At 48.8% G+C, this 18261-nt stretch overlaps 1 protein-coding gene and 1 non-coding gene across 2 annotated transcripts in view; both read left to right on the top strand.

Moving 5' to 3' along the window:
• Positions 1 to 18261, top strand: part of ST8SIA2 (ST8 alpha-N-acetyl-neuraminide alpha-2,8-sialyltransferase 2) — a 59810-nt gene that overhangs the window by 5386 nt on the left and 36163 nt on the right. The gene's annotated exons all lie outside the window — the stretch shown is intronic.
• Positions 16327 to 16470, top strand: LOC137208125 (small nucleolar RNA U109). Its single transcript, XR_010935477.1, has one exon. It is a non-coding gene; the product is annotated as a small nucleolar RNA U109 (small nucleolar RNA).

Here is an 18261-nt window from a genome sequence, read left to right as displayed (position 1 = left end):
CACATGTTCTTACTGCTTTCTAGAACAACCTCCTTGCACACACTATTCTTAACCCCACACCCCACCCATCCTTACTTCCCCTCCCTCCTCCTTTAAGGCGAAGGCTAGTATCACCTCCTTTGCAAAGAATTCCAGGACCCCAGACCTTCCTTGGACAGTCTGGGGTAGCTGCCTCTCCCGTGTGTACACTTAGCATCCCATAGTGACAGTATCCTATGGAGATGAACTCAACAATTTTGTTTTATTTTTTCCCTTATCCCCAGCCCCTGGTGATAAGTATATGGTTTAGTAAATAGAGCCCATAAAGTATTTTTAGGATGAACAAACTTGGGCCTAGCACATGGCAAAAGTAAGCATTCAGCCTTTCTGACCCCGAAGGTCTACATGATTCTAATAACAATTAAACACCCTCCACTTGCTCAGAAAGCCCCTTGCTTTTCCCAACATGTGTATCCAGCATGGAGGCCACAGCCCAGTTAAGGGCACAGTTTTCTTTGTCTCAGAATGTTGTAGAACAGGCCAATGGGAATGAAAGCACCTTTCTAATTTGTGAAAGAGGAGGGCCCAGTGATAACTTTCCCACTGTCAGTTCAGATAAAAAGCAAAGCTGTAGAGCCCCACCTCCAAGCCTCTGTCCAGCTCCTTTTCTCCAGAGAGCCCTTTCTAGCCCTGCCACTGCCAACAGTGCCAGCGCCTCCCCCGTCCTCCTTCTGCCTGGAGAGGAAGTGCCTGCTCTGTCCATCTTTATCACCTTAACGGCTTCCACACTGGCGTTAAGAGCAGACTTAAGTTGGGGCCAACTGTTTCCTTCCTAGGGCTGGTCCCCAGAAAGGATGCTGAACAGAAAGGCTGTGTTGTGTGTTTGAAACATTGAGGGAGTAAGAAGTAAGAGGTCAGGTTGATGTGTGTCATCTCCAAGATTTTCTCTATTAAGCACTTTTAAGTGGTGTTATGATTTTCAAACACTGGTCAAACCAGGGAATCGTGACGGATTAGCCAAGACTCATAGCAGCTGCAAGGACCCTCAGTGGGTTTCAGGAGCCTCGCACCTCTCAGCTGCCTCGAGCAAAAACAAATTCAAGAGGCAGGTGGAAAGATACAGTGAAAGGAGTAAGGCAGAGGCAGGAACATGAATGCCACCAGGGGGGTGGTCAGGTGGCCGCCTCCTGCCAGGGAACAGGGACAGGTCCACCTCTGCAGGAGAAGCCCCAAGGTGAGACGCTTGGGTGTCATCTGTGCACAGGGAAACCGTCCCCTGTGAATGAGTGACTGCTGGTCTGGCGCTTGTCCTTAAGTGTTGGGATTAGTCACTCTCCTGGGGGGCAGCTGGGCTGGATTTAAATTCTCCCCAGTCTCCTGCAGTTGGTCACTTGGCTAGGAAGCCGCCCAGTGTCCTGACAGGACCTGTTTGTCACAGCATTTTCTTAGCTTCAGCTGTCACAGACTTCGCAGTGGCAAAGGGAACTGCTCAAGGGGTGTCTGTGTTACACACGGCAGGGAGCAGCTCCTCCGGACACTTCTAGCACTTGGAATCCTGATTCGCTGCTCTTGGAAACCCAGCGTCCTGCCTTGCTGTGTGGGTGTGTGTTTGAGTTCTGAAATTGCTCTGTGAGAAGGAAGCTCCTGGCTCTGTCACAGAGTTTCCTCAGCACTTTGCTCTTATTGTTGGAGAAACACGGAGACGCTCAGCTCTGCTTCCTCGTCCCCTTTTAAGGCTCCGGGCTACAATTTCTCCTCCTTCTCTTAGTTGATGGCTGGAGGTTGAAATGACCCTGAGATCAGCATTTCCCAGTGCTGATGGGTGGTGATCCAGAAGGAAAAAATAAAAGAAAAAATAAAAATAAAAAACACAGTGTAGCCATGACAATTATGGTAGTTTCAAATATGCCAACTGTCATTTCCCAAGAACTATCCTTTGAGATGCTGTTCTTTTTTTTTTTTCTTTTGGGTATTGATGTCCTTTCTCTCCTGAAAGAGGGTGATGGTAGATAGTAGTTGTGATCTTTTTCCTAAACTGAGTCCCCAACCCCAATTCTTTGGAAATGTTACCGATCACTGAAATCTGTAGTCTGGGGTCTCAGTTTACCTTGAAGAGTAAACAGAGGGCATCGCTTCTAGAAACAGGGGCTCACGCCTCATACATCTTTCCTCCGTGGAGGCTGGCGCCAGCAGAGAGTGACAACAGTCATGTTTTTGGGGGCGGGTCTGCTGTGTGCCCTATGATAGCCTAGGCACTTTAGCTCTGTTCACACCTGTAATCTTCCCCACAATCCTATGAGGTCCATATTGTTATTATCTCCATTTTATAATGAGGAACCCGAGGCACAGAACAGTTAAGTAACTTGGCCGAGGTCACATAGCTGGTCAGTTGCAGAGCTGGGATGGGAACCCAGGTTCCAGGGAATCAGTAGAACTCTCCCAAACGGACGTACGAAATGACATCCAGTGGGGAAAATATGCATGCTCGTGTTTCCAAAGGGTGAAGCTTGGAAAGAGAGAGGTCTGTGGGAGAGAGAAACCCGGAAAGCAGCAACGCTGGAAGAGAGCTCAGGAGACAGGAAACTAGAGGTGAGGCCGTAACGGCAGCCATATGGCAGCCCAGAAGATCAATGCGATTTAGGGTCACCAGATCCGCAGCATCTTGTTTTGGAATGGTGCCCCCCACTCCACCTTCCCCCTTTCCCTCCCGTCCAGCCCCCTTTTCGTCCCCACCAGGTCTCATCAGAGTGGTTCTGGAGCACATTCGTTTGACCAACTCATTGGAGTAGACACACACACGTACACACACACTGATGGGAGAGAAAAACAGCACAGATGATTAAGACCTGGAGGAATTTTCTTCTGGGGAAAGAGAGAAGGGCTAGTGCAGTCCGCTTCCCGGAACCTGGCAGAGGGAAGAAAGTAGGCTGGGAGGGGACAGGCTTCTGCAGGGAGATTGTACAGACCCAGGGAGCCCGTTTCCTGGGAGCTGACATTGTGCCGAGAGCTGCACGGGGCAATCTCTTAAGCCTCACAGCCGCCACGTTTGCTCATCTGCAGATGAGGAAGTAGGGGCCCAAAGGGGTGCCAAGACTTGCTAAGGACACACAGCCAGTAACAAGGAAATTAGGTGCTAGCCAAGATTGCCCGACTCCATCCCCTACGCTGTTCATAGTGACTCTGTGTCCCCGAATCACCGGGCCGCCTGCCCCTGTCCCCCCTGCCTCCCGTCTCCTGCCTTGGGCCATTTTCTGTACCACAAAGACAGTTTGCAAAGGGAAGCTGGCAACATTAGGACTTCAGAAAGGACTCGTGGCATGTCAGGTGAGCCTCCCAAGCACTATGGCGACCGCGCCCTTGGGTGCAACGTCTCAGCAAGACTGAGGAGGGGAGGGGCACACACACCCTTGAGCTCTGTCCTTGCTGCTAGGCTTCCCATCTCCAGTTTCAAGAACAAGAATATTGGCCATGCTCGGAGGAGCGCTACACAGGATTAATTCACACCTTCTTGCTTAGTAAAAGCCAGCGTGGCTTTAATAATGCAGCGGGGAGGCTAAGATACCCGGAGAAAATGAGCTGGTAAATTGATCAGGCGACTTTCGTTTGCTCCTCTCCTGTAAGCAGCAAAGCCCCTCCTACTGCACCTCTGAGGTTCCTAAGTTTGGGATTTAGCTCTAAGCGGACTCTGCCTGATGTCCAAACTATACCCCAGTCCATAGGTTTAGTTCCCAGGAGAGGCAAAGAGAAGGGTAAGAGAGAAACCCACAGTGGTGTACAGGTCCTGGCCCGGGTAGAGAGCCTCTTAGACTGCAGCACGAGAGCAGCAGCTCCTCGACAAATAGCTCCAGAAGACCGGGACCATCCAGCATTGGGGGTGGAGCCAGCTAAGGCTCTGCAGCCCCTTCCCCAGAGGGTACCGCCGCCAAAGCTCTACCCTCCAGCGTCATTAGGATGACTCCCTTAGGGCTTCTTTGTAAATCTCTCCCAGCTGCCAGTCTGGGGCCTTCCTTTTCTCCGGTCAGTAAGGACTGTCAAGTCTTCCCTATGAGCCAGACTCACTGCTCATGCCTCTGGACACTAGGCCACACCTTTGGAGCCCCTGGGAGCTGCTATGGAAAGACTGAGGCTCTAATCGCTGATGAAACACTTATTACCTGCGTGACCTCAGGCAGGTGGCTTCACCTCTCTGAGCCTCAGTTTCCTAATCTGTACAATGGAGTCACTAGTATCCAACTCACAGTGTTCTGAGGAGTAAATTATAAATCGTGGGAATGTAAAATGGTGCAGCTGCTGTGAAAAACAACAGGGTGGTTCCTCAAAAAATTAAAAATAGAATTACCATATGACCCAGCAATTCCTCTTCTGGGTATATACCCCAAAGAATCAAAAGCAGGGATTTGAACAGATATTTTTATACCCGTGTTTATAGCAGTATTATTTGCAATAGCCAAAAAATGTCCATCGACGGATGAATGGATAAGCAAAATGTGGTATGCATATACAACGGAATGCTACTCAGCCTTAAAAGGGAAAGAAATTCTGACACATGCTACAACATGGATGAGCCTTGAGGACATTATACTAAGTGAAATAAACCAGACACAGAGAACAGATGTTGTATGAGTCCACTTATATGACTAGAATAGTCAAATTCATGGAGACAGGAAGTAGAGGGGTAGTTGCCAGGAGCTGCGGGAGGGGAGTTGCTGTTCAGTTGGCACACAGAGCTTCAGTTTTGTCTGCAGGATGAGAACTCTGGAGACTGGTTGCACAGCAATGTGAATGTACTTGACACTACTGAACCGTACAGCTGAAAATGGTGAAAATGGTAAATTTTATGTTAGGTGTATTTTACCACAACTAAACACACACATGCACACACACACACACACACACACACACAAATGAAAGCAGCCAGAAGAGTGCCTGGCAGGTGCTCAAGACACATTGATTTATTTGAAGAGCATAGTTGTGGTATTAACAAAGCAACATCAATGTGAGTACTATTTAATTCAAAAAATGATATAGTACAAAAATCATGGTTGGGAGGCAGTAGAGGGAGAAAAAGAGAAAGGGACGTAGACTGGAATTAGAGATACACAAACCATTTCTTTGTTGTGAGCATATCTGGCTACACTTGCTGGAGGGGGCCCAAATTCCCAACACCTGGGATTTAGGACCTTGGAAAGTGCAAACATATACTTTTCGTGGACTCTCTGTAACTACTCGTTGGCCTGCCTTCCTGTCTAACTTCAGTGGAGGGGCCCATAAGGTCTCTGTCAAAGTCTAAACTGCATGGAAGTCAGGGAGTGGTGGGGGAGGGAAGCAGGGGAGAGAGAGGTGGGAGGCCAAGGGTGCAGATAGCCCAGACCACCCCTCCCTCCCAGATCTGGGTTCCTAGCTGCGCTTTTCTTACCATCTGCATCAGAGTAGCCATGGTTAGTGTTTTTGGCTCAAGGGAACAGAGAAGGGAGTTCCTGCTGGTCTGGAACCTGCTGAGATACAGCTGACTCTCCCCATTTAGGCTCGTGCCAGGCAACTCCCAGAAGACAACTGGAGTGAGCAAGTGCTGTGGTTTCCAGGGTCAGGCAGTCCCCAAACTGGGGGCTGTTACAAACAGTGCCGGCCCCACCCCAGAGTTTCTGATTCAGCAGGTCTGGGGTGGAGCCTGAAAACTGGCATCACTTAACAAGTTCCAGGTGATGCTGATATCTCTGGCCCTTTCGAGGACCACACTTGGAGAAACACTGGGCCTTGTCAATCAAAGTGCGGTTCTCGGACCAGCCACATGGGCTTCGCCTGGAGTTTTGGTAGAAATGCAAAATCTCGGGCCTCGCCCCAGACCCACACCTGATGAAATCTGCATCAGAACAAGACCCCAGGTAATTTGCATACACACTCCCTGCACTGGTGGGAATAAGTGGTTTCATGGCCTTCTGCAGAGCCCCAGCCCAAGGCAAAGACCTTGGCCCATCAAACCAGGGGAAACTTGTCTGAGGATCCCTGTTGCCCATCAGAGTTGGCCTTGACTCTCAAAAGGATGTCAGAAAAATCAGTAATGGTTATTATTACAGCTGGATGCCTGTGTGCACACTAGGGGTTTTCATACATTATTTCATTATAAAACCCTGGAAAAACCCATTTTATGGATGAATAAACTGAGACTCAGGTAAAGTAACTGCTCGATAAACACAGAAAAAAGAACTGAATTTTATGAAGGTCTACCTGGCCGTTTCTGGGGTGCCGGGGTTTAGGCCTGTGGATTAACCTTCTTCTCTCCCTTTCACCCTCCCACAAATGAGGCCTGAGGCATGAAGTAAGGCAAGGAGAAATCTTTTTTTTTTTTTTTAATGCAGTTTATTTTCCATCTCATCCATGAGGCTTTTTTTTTTAATCTTGATTTCAGAGTTAACCCTTTCTTTGCAACTTTCTTGGCCAAGAAGGTGTTAAAACTTGGTTTTTGTTTTTTGGGTTTATTTTAGCCATGCCGTGCAGCATATGGGATATTAGTTCTCCCACCAGAGATCGAACCCATGCCCCCTGCATTGGGAGCACAGAGTCTTAACCACTGGACCACCAGGGGAGTCCCAAGGCAAGGAGAAATCTTAACCAAGGGTTGAATTGATTTATTAAATGAGCTTAAGGAGGCCGCAATGTCTGTACCAGAATAACTTTGACCCAGGGCTGGAGCATGTGATAGAAATTTCCAGAGAAGCTGGTCAGTCAAGTACTCCTTGACTGTGTCATTAAGTCCCCTCGTGAGCTTGGCTTGGAAGTGATCATTCGCACAGCCAATGGCCCCACTTCACAGTTGGCACACGTGGTTACAGTTCCCTAGGGTTCTTGGGGTTCCTGAGTGGTTTTGGTGGCCTGCCCAGCCAGCGATCTAATTCCAAACTCCATTCTCAGTTATAAAAAGCAGAGGAATTGATGGGGGAGGCCTCTAGGGGCTATCGAAGGCAAGTAGAGGGGAGCCTTTAAAAACCAATCTGCTACTTCAGATAAAGACAGCCTCTGGGCAGGCTGGAAGCCAAGAATTTAATTGTATTTATTTTTGCCATTACTTTCTATTTAGGGCAAGGGATATTGGTATTCTATTTATGGTAATGATATAAAGGTTCCTTTGATGATTAATTCATTTAAGTTTTTAAGTGAGTCGATTTAAAGAAAACTATTAAGTCAATAAAGTGGGATTAGCAAAACACGTAAAGGTAGACCCCAAAAATGACTGAAGTCGATGCTGTGATGACGTGGCTGCTTTACTTCTCTCTGTGACCATTATCTGCCCCCTTGGCAGCAAAGCCGCCACAAGTCCTTGTAAAACTTCTATAGAGAATAAGTGAGTTAATCTTCCAAAAAAGTACCTAGTTACAGATACGATTTCTCATTGTATCTGGGAAATTGCCCAGTGCTCAAAAAAAGAATTCTCCGATGAAACAACCTTGTGGATGACTCAAAAGTCAAGGATGATTGAGCCCTGCCACCAACTCCCAGAAACACCACTAGGTGAGACTCCCGTCTTAGAGTCTCCCGGCACCCTCTATATTTTCCTCCTCACGGTTCATATTTCTTGCCTTGTGCCTTTCCTGCCTGGTAGATTGTGGCTTTAAGAGGGCTAGGACCATTTCACATCTGTGCTGCATTGTACTTTCAGCCCCTTGCACAGAGCCTGGCAGAGAGTAAGTGCTGGTTTGGAGAATAAAGGAAGGAAAGGAGGGAGGGCAGGAAGGAGGGAGTTAGTTCCAGAGAGAAGCTCAGAACAGCTCCTGCCACCTACATTCTGCAATCATTTATATATTCCTTTCCATGGCCAAAGGAGAGAAAATATGATGGTTTATATCAGCTCCCACATGATTGTCTGATTTGAAATCCATTGAGTTCCGTCTTGGTTATAGATGAAACGCACTTTTCCTTTTCCCTGATTCCTTGGAGAAAAGACCAGCCCACTGTTAAAGGTTTCTTAACAGGGTAATTCATGGTGCTATATACAAGCTCCATGGCCTGGTACACAGAAGCCAGAGGACCGGAGGGATGTGGATGTGGCCAGAATTGGGAATCAGGTGCACTGGCTCCTGGCAGGCTGAGATCGTGCTGATAACAAAGATATTAATAAGGGTCTGCAACCTCCTCCATCCTGTAGTATCAAGGAGGGTTTTTAAATCAATGCCGGTCTGGCTGGCTTAATGGTACCTAATCTTACCTTTTGAAGCTGGAATATTTGAGAGTTGAGATCAATTGATATAAAATAAAGCAAACTGTGTTGACGTTTGGGTTTGGGGTTTTCATCAGATTCCCATTGTGTAGTGTTGTTTTTATTTTCTGTCTTGGAAATAGGTGGAGATTAGCCACTGGAGAGGGTTGTTCTGCCTGGACCAGGTGATGGTATATTTACTTCTGTTCTTCTTTTTTTCATCTTCCACAAGATGATTCTCCATGAGGGAAAGATCCATTTCTATCCTGTTCATCTCCATATACCCAGGGCAAGTCGCCCAGTAAATGCTCAATGACTATATCTCAAGTACAGCACTTTAGTGTAGCCAGCACACTCTCTGCCAGGGGCCAAGTCTGCTGGAAAAGTCAGTCTGTTCCCAGTTAGGTGCAGAAACAGCCGCCTTACAAGGCATCCCAGTGCCCCTGGAGAAAAGCCGCAGGAAGGCTCCCTGGTACCTGGTTTCCGTGACTGTTACCACGAGTCTGGTGTGGTCATCACAAAGCTGTGTGAGTGAAATGCATCTGATTCGTCACACACAAGGGCTCACAAGCCCTGTGTGAGATGCTGGTGACAGGCAAAGATGAACCCAGCACAGAAAAAGTGCCTGAGGAGTTTGTGGTCTGATGGAGGAGAAACCCTTGAAAGTTTAGGCATTTTTCTGGCCAGAGGATCCATACATTTTAAAATATTTATTTATTTTTGGCTATGTTGGGTCTTCATTGCTGCACGTGGATTTTCTCTAGTTGTGGCGAGAGGGGGCCGCTCTTGGCTGCAGTGAGTGGGCTTCTCATTGCGATGGCTTCTCGTTGCAGAGCACAGGCTCTAGGCAGCACGGGCTTCAGTAGTGGCTCGCGGGCTCTGGAGCACAGGCTCAGCAGTTATGGCGCACGGGCCCAGCCACTCCACGGCATGTGGGATCCTCCCAGACCAGGGATCGAACCCTTGTCTCCTGCATTGGCAGGCAGACTCCCAACCACTGAGCCACCAGGGAAGGACCCCATACATTTTAAAGGATTCTCAAAGGATACCACAAAGCTGAAGAGGAGCTGCTATGAACAGTTGAGACCCTTGAAATGTTGTGAACAGGAATGTGCATCACACATCGTCCTGTGTGAGGATGAGAAACATGTCTGGGGTGAGTGAGAGCTGGGAGATCTGCCACCTCAAGGGCAGGCCCTAAGCTCTCAGGGCCTCAATTTCCCCATCTGTAAATGAGGTTCAACAACCCCACAGGTCTTCTCTAGCTGCAAAGCATCACCACTGGATACCTTCCCTGTTGAGTGAGTCCAGACTCACTGTAAATAGCTAATCCTTTTTCTATGCCTCTAAATTCCTTGCCCTGAAATCTTAGAGTAGGGCAATAAGAAGGTGCTGAGCTATTTTCACCTACCACCTGCTCTACATTTAAAAGGGGAAAAAGCCACTCTAAGGGAGGTGGAAGGCAAACTTACACACTGAGGGTCTGCCACATGCCAGGCATCACAGTGGATGCTTTCACATCTCAACGAAGCCTCTTGATGAACTGGCAAACAGGCTCAGCAGCATCTTTATTCCCCGCCTCTCAGTACCACTTGGAGAATCATTCTATTACAGCAGGATGGGTGTTCCTGATAAATTATGCTCAATGTGCCACATTTTAGAAAAGCATGTGAGTGTATGTAATAAAATATAGAAAAGCTGGCATCAGTCATAGCTCAATTGGAGGATTTCGGAAGCCTTCTTCCTTCAGTTATCAGGAAGATTCGTTATCACCAGCAAGCATCTCAACCTAGTAAGCGTCCCTGTCCTCAGTGGTGAGCCCTGCCATGTCACAGAAGCAAAAACTGACAATCTTGTGCTCCTAGTGATGATGACTCAGATCTGTAGGAGCTCCAAAGAGGGAGTCCCCACAAAGGGCGGTGGCAAGAGAAACATTTTCTAGACGAGGTGGGATCAGGGTGGGAACCTGAAGGAATGGTCCAAGACTTAGCTGGAAGAAGAATGAAATTGATGATCCAGATGGGGAGAATGGCCTGGGACAAAGAAGGTTCAAGTGCACATCAAAGAGCTGTTCCTACCTTTGGGGCTTGGCTGGAGTGGGGGGCTTCGGGACGACCTGAGGGTGGAGGAAAATACGATAGGACAGGGGGTGCAGAGCCAGGCCGTCAGGAGCCGAGGAACTCACACTTGATTCTTTGGGGGGTTGCTTTGGTCTAATCTGGGGTCCAAAGACCTCTAAAGAGTCTGTGATGGGTTTTAGGAGATCCATGAACCTCTTGAAATCTTAGGCATTTCTCTGGGCAGAGGAGCCATACATTTTAAAGGATTCCACAAAGCTGAAGAGGAGCTGCTGTGAACAATTGAGACCCTTGAAATGTTTTGAACAGGAATGTGTAGACTGTATGTTGCTGGAAGGGGCAGAAGCTAGGGAGACCACCCAGGTCATCTATAGGAGCAGCATGGAGGGTCTGGGCTGGGGGATAGGGGCTACAAATGGAAAGGAAGAGAGAGCTAGGGAGTCTTGGTTACAGAGGAGAAATGACAATACTCTGGGATGGTCAGTGATGGCCGAGCCCACTGTGGGTATTGGAATCCAGAGGGAAAGCTGTGCCTTAAGGTCCAATGGTGAGTTTGACTTTAAACATGATGATTTTAACAGTATAGAGTTCATCTACGTAGGAACGAAGACATTTAAAAATCATTGAATCACCAATTATTGGAGTGTAGGTACAAAAGAGACCAGCCAGCCCATTCCCCTGTATTTTCCAGGTACAGCGATGACACCCCAAGATGGGAAGGGACTTGTCCATAGTCACCTGGATGGTGGGCAACTGTAACCAGTATGTAAGTGAATAATATTTAGGAGAGAGGTCAGAGCTGAGATGGAGATCAGAAGCCATTTGGAGGGAGACGGTTGAAGCCATGAGTGTAGCCATCTTTAACGTAGCAGAGACCCCAGGATTAAGCTTCGGTCTTTGCCCTCATTTAGAGAGTTGGAAGGAGGAACCAAGGGAGCAAAGGGCATGGAGAAGGACAAAGAAGTGAGGGGAGAACGGAGAGACCAAAGCTGTGACCAAGGGGGGGCAAGCACCCCTGGCGGAAGGGCGCATGGGATGAGGATGCTCCAGGGCATCAGTGGGGCTGGGGCATCAGCGGGCTCTGGGTGACAGTTGAGAGACCTCTTTCCTTGGTGTGGTGAGGTGATGCGAGATTTCAGAGAGGTCCCTGATAAAAGGGGGCCATGATTACAGTCTGGCCTTGCTAGAGGTTTGAGAGGCAAAGAGAAGCAGGTCGAGAGCAGGACCAGGCAGAAGGAGAATATTTTTAAAATTAAAAAAGTGTATTTGTAAAAATAAGGTAAAGAAGCAATGAGGGGAGAGAAGGAAAGAGGGAGAGGTTATATGAGAAAGTCACAATCTTGAGGAGAAAATGGGACCAATAAACAGAGGTGGGGATGAAGATTCAGAGACCATCTTCTGGGGCGAGGAGGGCCCAGAAACAACATGAATTTTACATGAGGGAAGATTGGGATCCATTCACCCATCAGGCTCCTCTTGCTTTGGGACCATGGCTTGTGCAGACCCCTCTGCCTGATGCTCTTCCCACAGCCCTTTCGAGGCTGCCCTCCTCGTATCCTGGGGTTCTGACAAAATGCCACCCCCCCAAACAGCTCTTCCCTGCCTGCTCCCAAGTATACCCTCAGTCTCTAATCACTGCTTCTCCTCGTTTCTTCTTAGCATCACCCAGTGTACGGATGGGCGGTTATGATTCTGTTCCTTTGCTGCAGTGTTTCCTGTATGTGTATGTGTGTGAGTGTTTCTTGTCTCCAGATTTCAATTTTAAGCACCTTCAGACAGGAGACTGTCTCCATCCCCCACTGTGACCCCAGAGCCCAGCCCGGGGCCCATCGTGCACGTTAATTAGAACAAAAAGAAGAGAAGGAAGAAGAATTCAGCTATGACCTACTCTCTCTTCTCAGAAAAGTTTAATAGGAACAACAATAAAAATAAAATTTAAAATAGCATCTGGCAAGCTGTTTATACGTAATCATTATCTCTTTTACTCTTCATGGTTTACTCATTTTAAGAGGTGAGGAAGCTCCGTTTTCCATATTCCGCTAGTGAGGGTGGAGTTAGGGATCTCACCAAAGCCCATGTTAACGACAGTGTTGGATGAAAGAAAACAAGAGGCTAGATCCCTTTCTCCCATCCCCTCTGCCAGGGGATGGGTAGGCTCTGTGTATCCTCTCCCTGCTCCCGCCCACAGCATCACCTGGTTCTGAATGTGCCCATGCAAAGCGTGTGCAGGTGTTCTACTATCTAGAAAAAAAAAAGGGTTAAATTTCCTGTCCACCTGTCAGTCAGGAGGTAGAGAATTCTCTTTGCCTCTTAATTATTCTAAACCTCAAGGAGGGGCCGGGGTGTCCCCCTCCACCCTAGCCTTCTCCCCTGGCACTTTCTACAGGAATGTGATGGCAGGAGAAATGGAAAGAGGGTGAGGCTCTGAAGCAGCCCTCAGATGCAGAGCCCTTAGTGACAACTTGGGCCACTGTCCCCTGGGCACCGTCCAGAGCCACCAGCCCAGACCTTGGAGGTAGGCAGGCCTGTGACTGTGATGCCGCCTCAGGCCCCAGCCCACCCTGGATGTCTGGCCTAATGCTTAGGGCAAGAGGAAAATCAAAGGAGGGGGGCTTCCTGTTAACCCATCTTTGTTCCTCTCCTTTGTACTTCTTTAGAACGGGAACCAGGTTCCCAGCCTTCTGCACAGCCTGAACTTCCTGTCCAAAGCTGCTGGAAATATTCAAAGTGTTAAGGTCAAAGTCTCCTAGAATGAGGGGTGGGAATCAAGAGGTATGGAACAACCCCGGGTCACTTGTACACTCCGCCTGTCCTGACATGGCTTCACACCTCCTCCTCTGAGCTGTGGCAGCTGGAGTTGCGGGCATGTCTGGAGTCAGGTGTAGAGTCCCAGGTATGATGCCCGTCTGGCCCTGCTCTCTGGCTTCTCTTCTGGGTTTGCTCCCGTTACAGCATGCCCCGGTTCTGACTGAGCTCAGACTTTCACCACCACTCCACCCCAACCTCTTGCACCAAGTTCCTGATTTGGAGATAATCCGTCAGACAGAGCCAGGTTCAAATCCTGCCCCAGCTCCCTCTTCCCTGTAAACCCTTGGATATGATGCTTAACATCCCTAAACAAAATGGGAGTCATTAAAAGGCCCACCTCTTAGGGCTGCGATAGGGACAAAAGGAGAAAATCCACAGTGAGGGTTTGGTCCGTGTCTGCCCCGTGGTAAGTGCCTAGTCAGTGTTAACTCTGGTCATGGTCGCTTCTCCACTATCCGTCTGAGCAGATGTCTCCTCAAGTCCCCATTCAGACACCCGATTCTAGCATCAACCTGGACACAGCCTTGGGTGCCAGCATCTTCCCTATGCCCATCCGCATCCCACCCCCCACCTGCTACCAGCTGCAGTGATGTTTGTTGGCTGATGTCACTTTCCGTGCCCTGAAGCAACAGGGCTGGAGTTCATTTTCTCCATCCTGAGCACTGTCTCGGGGCTTTTCTCAAAGGCAATCAGAAAGCAGCTCACAAGGGGGACCCAAAGGGCAGAACCACCCCCCAATTCCTCCCCAGAGCCTTGGACTCCCACAGAACATGCGCTGGGGAGTGGGGACGGAGACCACAGCTCACACCTGAGGCGTTAGGGCTAAGTATCCCTCCAGAGCCAGGGCTGGCTTTCCATTACTAGTCTATCAGTTAGTGATTCAATCAGCAAGTCCAAGAAAGCAGCCTTGTGCCACATCATAGGGAGAATGGAGCTCCCAAATTTTCTTTTCCAGAACTTTTGTCTTCTGAATATTGTGTGTGGGGTGGGGACGACGGTGCCTCTGGGTGTTCCTCTTCTGCTCTGGTTGATTTTATCAATAAGCATCTTGTCAGTTGTCATTGAAAGGGAGCAAGGAACTAGTACTCCCTGCCACTTCCTATACACCCTCAGGTCCCGTAGCGTTGCTGTACCTGGCATAAGTGGGGCTTCTGAGTCAGGGAAGGTCATGGAGAAGGTGACATGAGCTGAGTTTTGCTACCTGAGTAGGAGTGGGTCTAGGGATCTCAAACTCAAATGCCTTCAAGGTCTAGTCAGGTCACATAAATAAGTGAAACAGTACAGTGTAAGACAGTAAGGAGTGATGTGGACTGTGGGAAAATATAGTTTATACCCCGCCCCCAAAGTGAGGCACAGCTGCTTCTCATCTCCACTAGTTACTATGGTTCAGGGTTCTGATTGTTCAAAAGAAGCCAAAACTTAAGATATTTTATAATGACTAATCCCTTGAGTTTTTACCATTGGCCTCTTAATCCTAAAAGATTTAATATTGTGCAAGCTCCCCAGGCCAGATACGACCTGGGGCTGGCAAGTCATAAACTCTGAATTAAGAAAATGGAAAACAGAATAAAGGGTTCTGGAGAGAGAGGATAACGTTCAAAGGCACAATCTTGTGATCTGACTCACACGTTCCTGAAACTGCCCATTGCTTGGTGGAGTTAGCAGGTGGATGTGTGAGAAAGTGAAGATGAGGACAGACTCAGAGTCTTCTGTGCTATGCTAAGGAACCCGAACTTTATTTTGAAAGCAATGGGGCTCGGTGAGGGAACCCACTTCAAGGAGGAAGCGCCATGTTGCCCTTTGCATTTTGGAAATCCGGGTCCCACGTGGGAGCGTTTGGCAAAGGATGACTCTCTGCGGACAGGGAGGTAAGAGAGAAACCATGGCGGGGAACCTGAGGGAAGGCACCTGCTGTCCTCAGGTGGGAGAGTCTGAAGGCTGGGTGATCTTGGAGGGGAAACCTGGTGAGAGAGGATGGGGAGTGTCCACAGCACCCTGATTCTGCATGACTGGGTGGGTACCATTCCCTGAGGGAAACCTGGGGGAGAGCAGGTTGGGGGTGTGAGTGCCGGTCAGGTCTGAGGACTGTGTGGCGGTGACTAGGCTGCTTTGTGATTCTGGAACCTGGAAGTGCATCAGGAGTTGTGGGCATGTAGATGAACAATGGAAGCCGGGGCTTCTCAAGGGCTAAGGGTGGGCTCTGAGCAACCCTGACATCTAGGGGAAGGGCCTAGGAGGAAGGCCTGGGAGGGAGCATCAGAGAAGAGTTTCAAGGAAAACCTGGAGGAGTGTTGACACTTGATGAAGGAGGAGGGAATCTAGGACCTAAGGGACATTTCAGGGTCTCGTTCAGGAGAACTGTTGTGTCGTCAACCCACTCAGGGACCAGGCCACACCCTGTGGGTCCCACTGGGGCTCCATCCGGCACAGCCCCGTGGCTGGTGGATGGACCACACCCAGGTCTTGGCAACATGACTGTCAGATGTGCCTCTCGTGCTAGTTAGCTGAGCACTTCTTTGCTGAAGAAAAGAAAGTGCACTAATTTAATCTCGGGCAGATCTCCCCACTGGACGGCCGCAGAGCCATCCGACAGAGCAGCAGCAGCGGTGAGAATCACAGTCCTGCCACAGATAACACATTCCATTTTCTTCCATCCACCGCTCCTGATTTCTCCCTAATGGACCATGCTGTTGGAAGGCAGCTTCCCTGAGGACAGCTGATCTGAGGGGCCTCAGCAGAGTCCACACGCAGCAGTGGTTTCTTCTGACCCCGAAGTCAGCAGCCATCGCCTTCAATAACAACACTGCAACTGACATTCACGTCTGCCCGGAGCTTCTTGCTTTAATCCCACCACAGGACCCCGCTTTGCAGAGAAGGACCTCAAGACCTCGAGAGGCCAAGGGCTGCAAAGCTAGAGCACGTTGGGAACCAGAACTCCAGCACCCTTACTGACGGTCCCGCCGTCCTCCTTCCAGGTGACGGCAACATTCCCTGAGTGGTGTCGGCTGTCGGGGGGGAGCCGCATTTATCCAGGTCCCGCAGAGTAGGGAAGGGGACAAGACATATCAAACACCCAGAAGAAAAGTGACTTTAAAGTCATCCCCAACCCAGGTGCCCTCCAGGGGTTTTCTCAGGAAAAGGCTGCAGCTGTGTTAATAGGGACACGGCCTCTCTGAATGCAGGTCTGTCAAGAAGTGAACAAAGGGGAGGGAAGAAAGGCCGGCTTAAGGCAGAGAGCTTTCAAGTCCCAGCGAGGCGGGTTCAAGAGCAGAGCACGGCCCGTCGGACAGACGTTCTGCTTCTCTTTAAAGAGCACGGATTTATCCACACCGTGTGACATGAATGAAATGAGAAGTTTTCAGGGCTGCCAACCTCTCCGTTAAGGTTCTGCAGTGGTATATTTCTAATACAATAAAAAAACGGAAAACGACAGCCAAGACTAACACTGTGTCTGCAGCAGGAGGCCGCAGCAACTGTCAATAGTGGACGCTAAGTGACGGGCCAGTGGAAGTGCTATGGTTTGAATGTTTGTGTCCTCCACCCCGCAAATTCACATGTTGGAATCCTAATGCCCAATGTGATGGTATTTGGAGATGGGGCCTTTGGGGGTGATTAGGTCATGAGGGTGGAGGCCTCATGAATGGGGTTAGTGCCCTTATAGAAGAGGCTTCAGAGAGACCCCTCACCCTTTCCGCCATGTGAGGATAAAAGACGTCTGTGACCTAGAAGAGGGCCCTCATCTGGCCATGCTGGCACCCTGACCTCAGACTTCCAGCCTCCAGAACTGTGAGCAATCAATTGGTGTTGTTTATAAGCCCAGACTACGGTATTATGTTCTAGCTGCCCAAATGGACTAAAATAGGATTGAATGAATTTTCATATAAAACTCTTCCTAAGCGTAGTTTTTTTTTTTTTTTTTTTTTTGTGGTACGTGGGCCTCTCACTGCTGTGGCCTCTCCCATTGTGGAGGACAGGCTCCGGACGCGCAGGCCCAGCGGCCATGGCTCACGGGCCCAGCCGCTCCGCGGCATGTGGGATCTTCCCAGACCGGGGCACGAACCCATGTCCCCTGCATCAGCAGGCGGACTCTCAACCACTGCGCCACCAGGGAAGCCCCTAAGCGTAGTTTTTAATGGCTAGACCGCATTTTGTCCTTATTGGTGTGGTGCCAGTGGAGAATCTGACTTGAATATTTTCCCAATTAGCTCACCAAGTGTCTCGCAACTACTTGTTGAGTAACCTTTGCTTCCTCTTAAGTCTCTGGCATCTCTTTGACTGTGTAATAAATTCTTACATGCAGCAGGTGAAGGGCAGGGTGCAGGAGCCAGTGTTCTGCAGACACACGTGGTTGGACTATATGCAAACTGAATCCCTGCTCTGACAGTTTATTTGCTGGGGGTGACCCTGGGCAAATCACTTAAACTTTTTGAGCCTGCATGTCCTATTTCTAAAACCAAAATATGAAAATTAACATGCCACTGGTACAGTGCCTGGCACAGGGTGGAGCTCAAGCAAATGAAGTTATTAATAATTTTTACTGTTCTCTTGGAATCCACATCCCCTTCCTAAGGATGTGTTTTGTTAACATGTACGTCTGGGACTGGGATTGTCACCTGGAATAGTGAAGCCATCGCTCTTGGGGAGTAAATTTTGGTGGGGGCAGGAAGATGTTGACAAAAATATTCAACCATATTTTTTATCTGAAAATTTTATAAAACTAATATTTTGTAAGAAAAATATTTTCTATATTTTGATAGAAAGTAATGCTGGACAAAATCTTGTTGGGTGTGAATATAGAGAAAAATTGAGATTTTTTTAATTGGGGGGCACCCTCTGTTAGGGGAACAGAAAGAATCAAGGAGGGATTTTATGTCATTATTAATGGAACCTTAAAGTGTTAAGAAGAGTGTGATTTAAAATAATGGATTTTCAGAGCCAGAAGGAATCTTAAAGATGCCCTGAGGACTCTAACCCTTCTCTTCACTTGGGATCGTTTATCATGACTCTTCCCAGTAGCTTATTTCCTCCAGCGGGAGAAGGTTTGTCCAGGGCCACCCTGTGGCCAGAACCAGGAAGTCCCGACTTTACTTATCCAGGAAGGAGGACGTGCCACCAAATGTTGACAGAGTTCAAATAAGATGGGGACAGACATGCCCATCACAAGGTGTTCATACAAGAGTGCTTTTGATAGAGTGTAGGGGACAT

This window comes from Pseudorca crassidens, chromosome 1 (genome assembly GCF_039906515.1).
Source record: "Pseudorca crassidens isolate mPseCra1 chromosome 1, mPseCra1.hap1, whole genome shotgun sequence".
Classification (NCBI taxonomy): domain Eukaryota; kingdom Metazoa; phylum Chordata; class Mammalia; order Artiodactyla; family Delphinidae; genus Pseudorca; species Pseudorca crassidens.
This window is presented reverse-complemented; position numbering and strand designations above follow the sequence as displayed.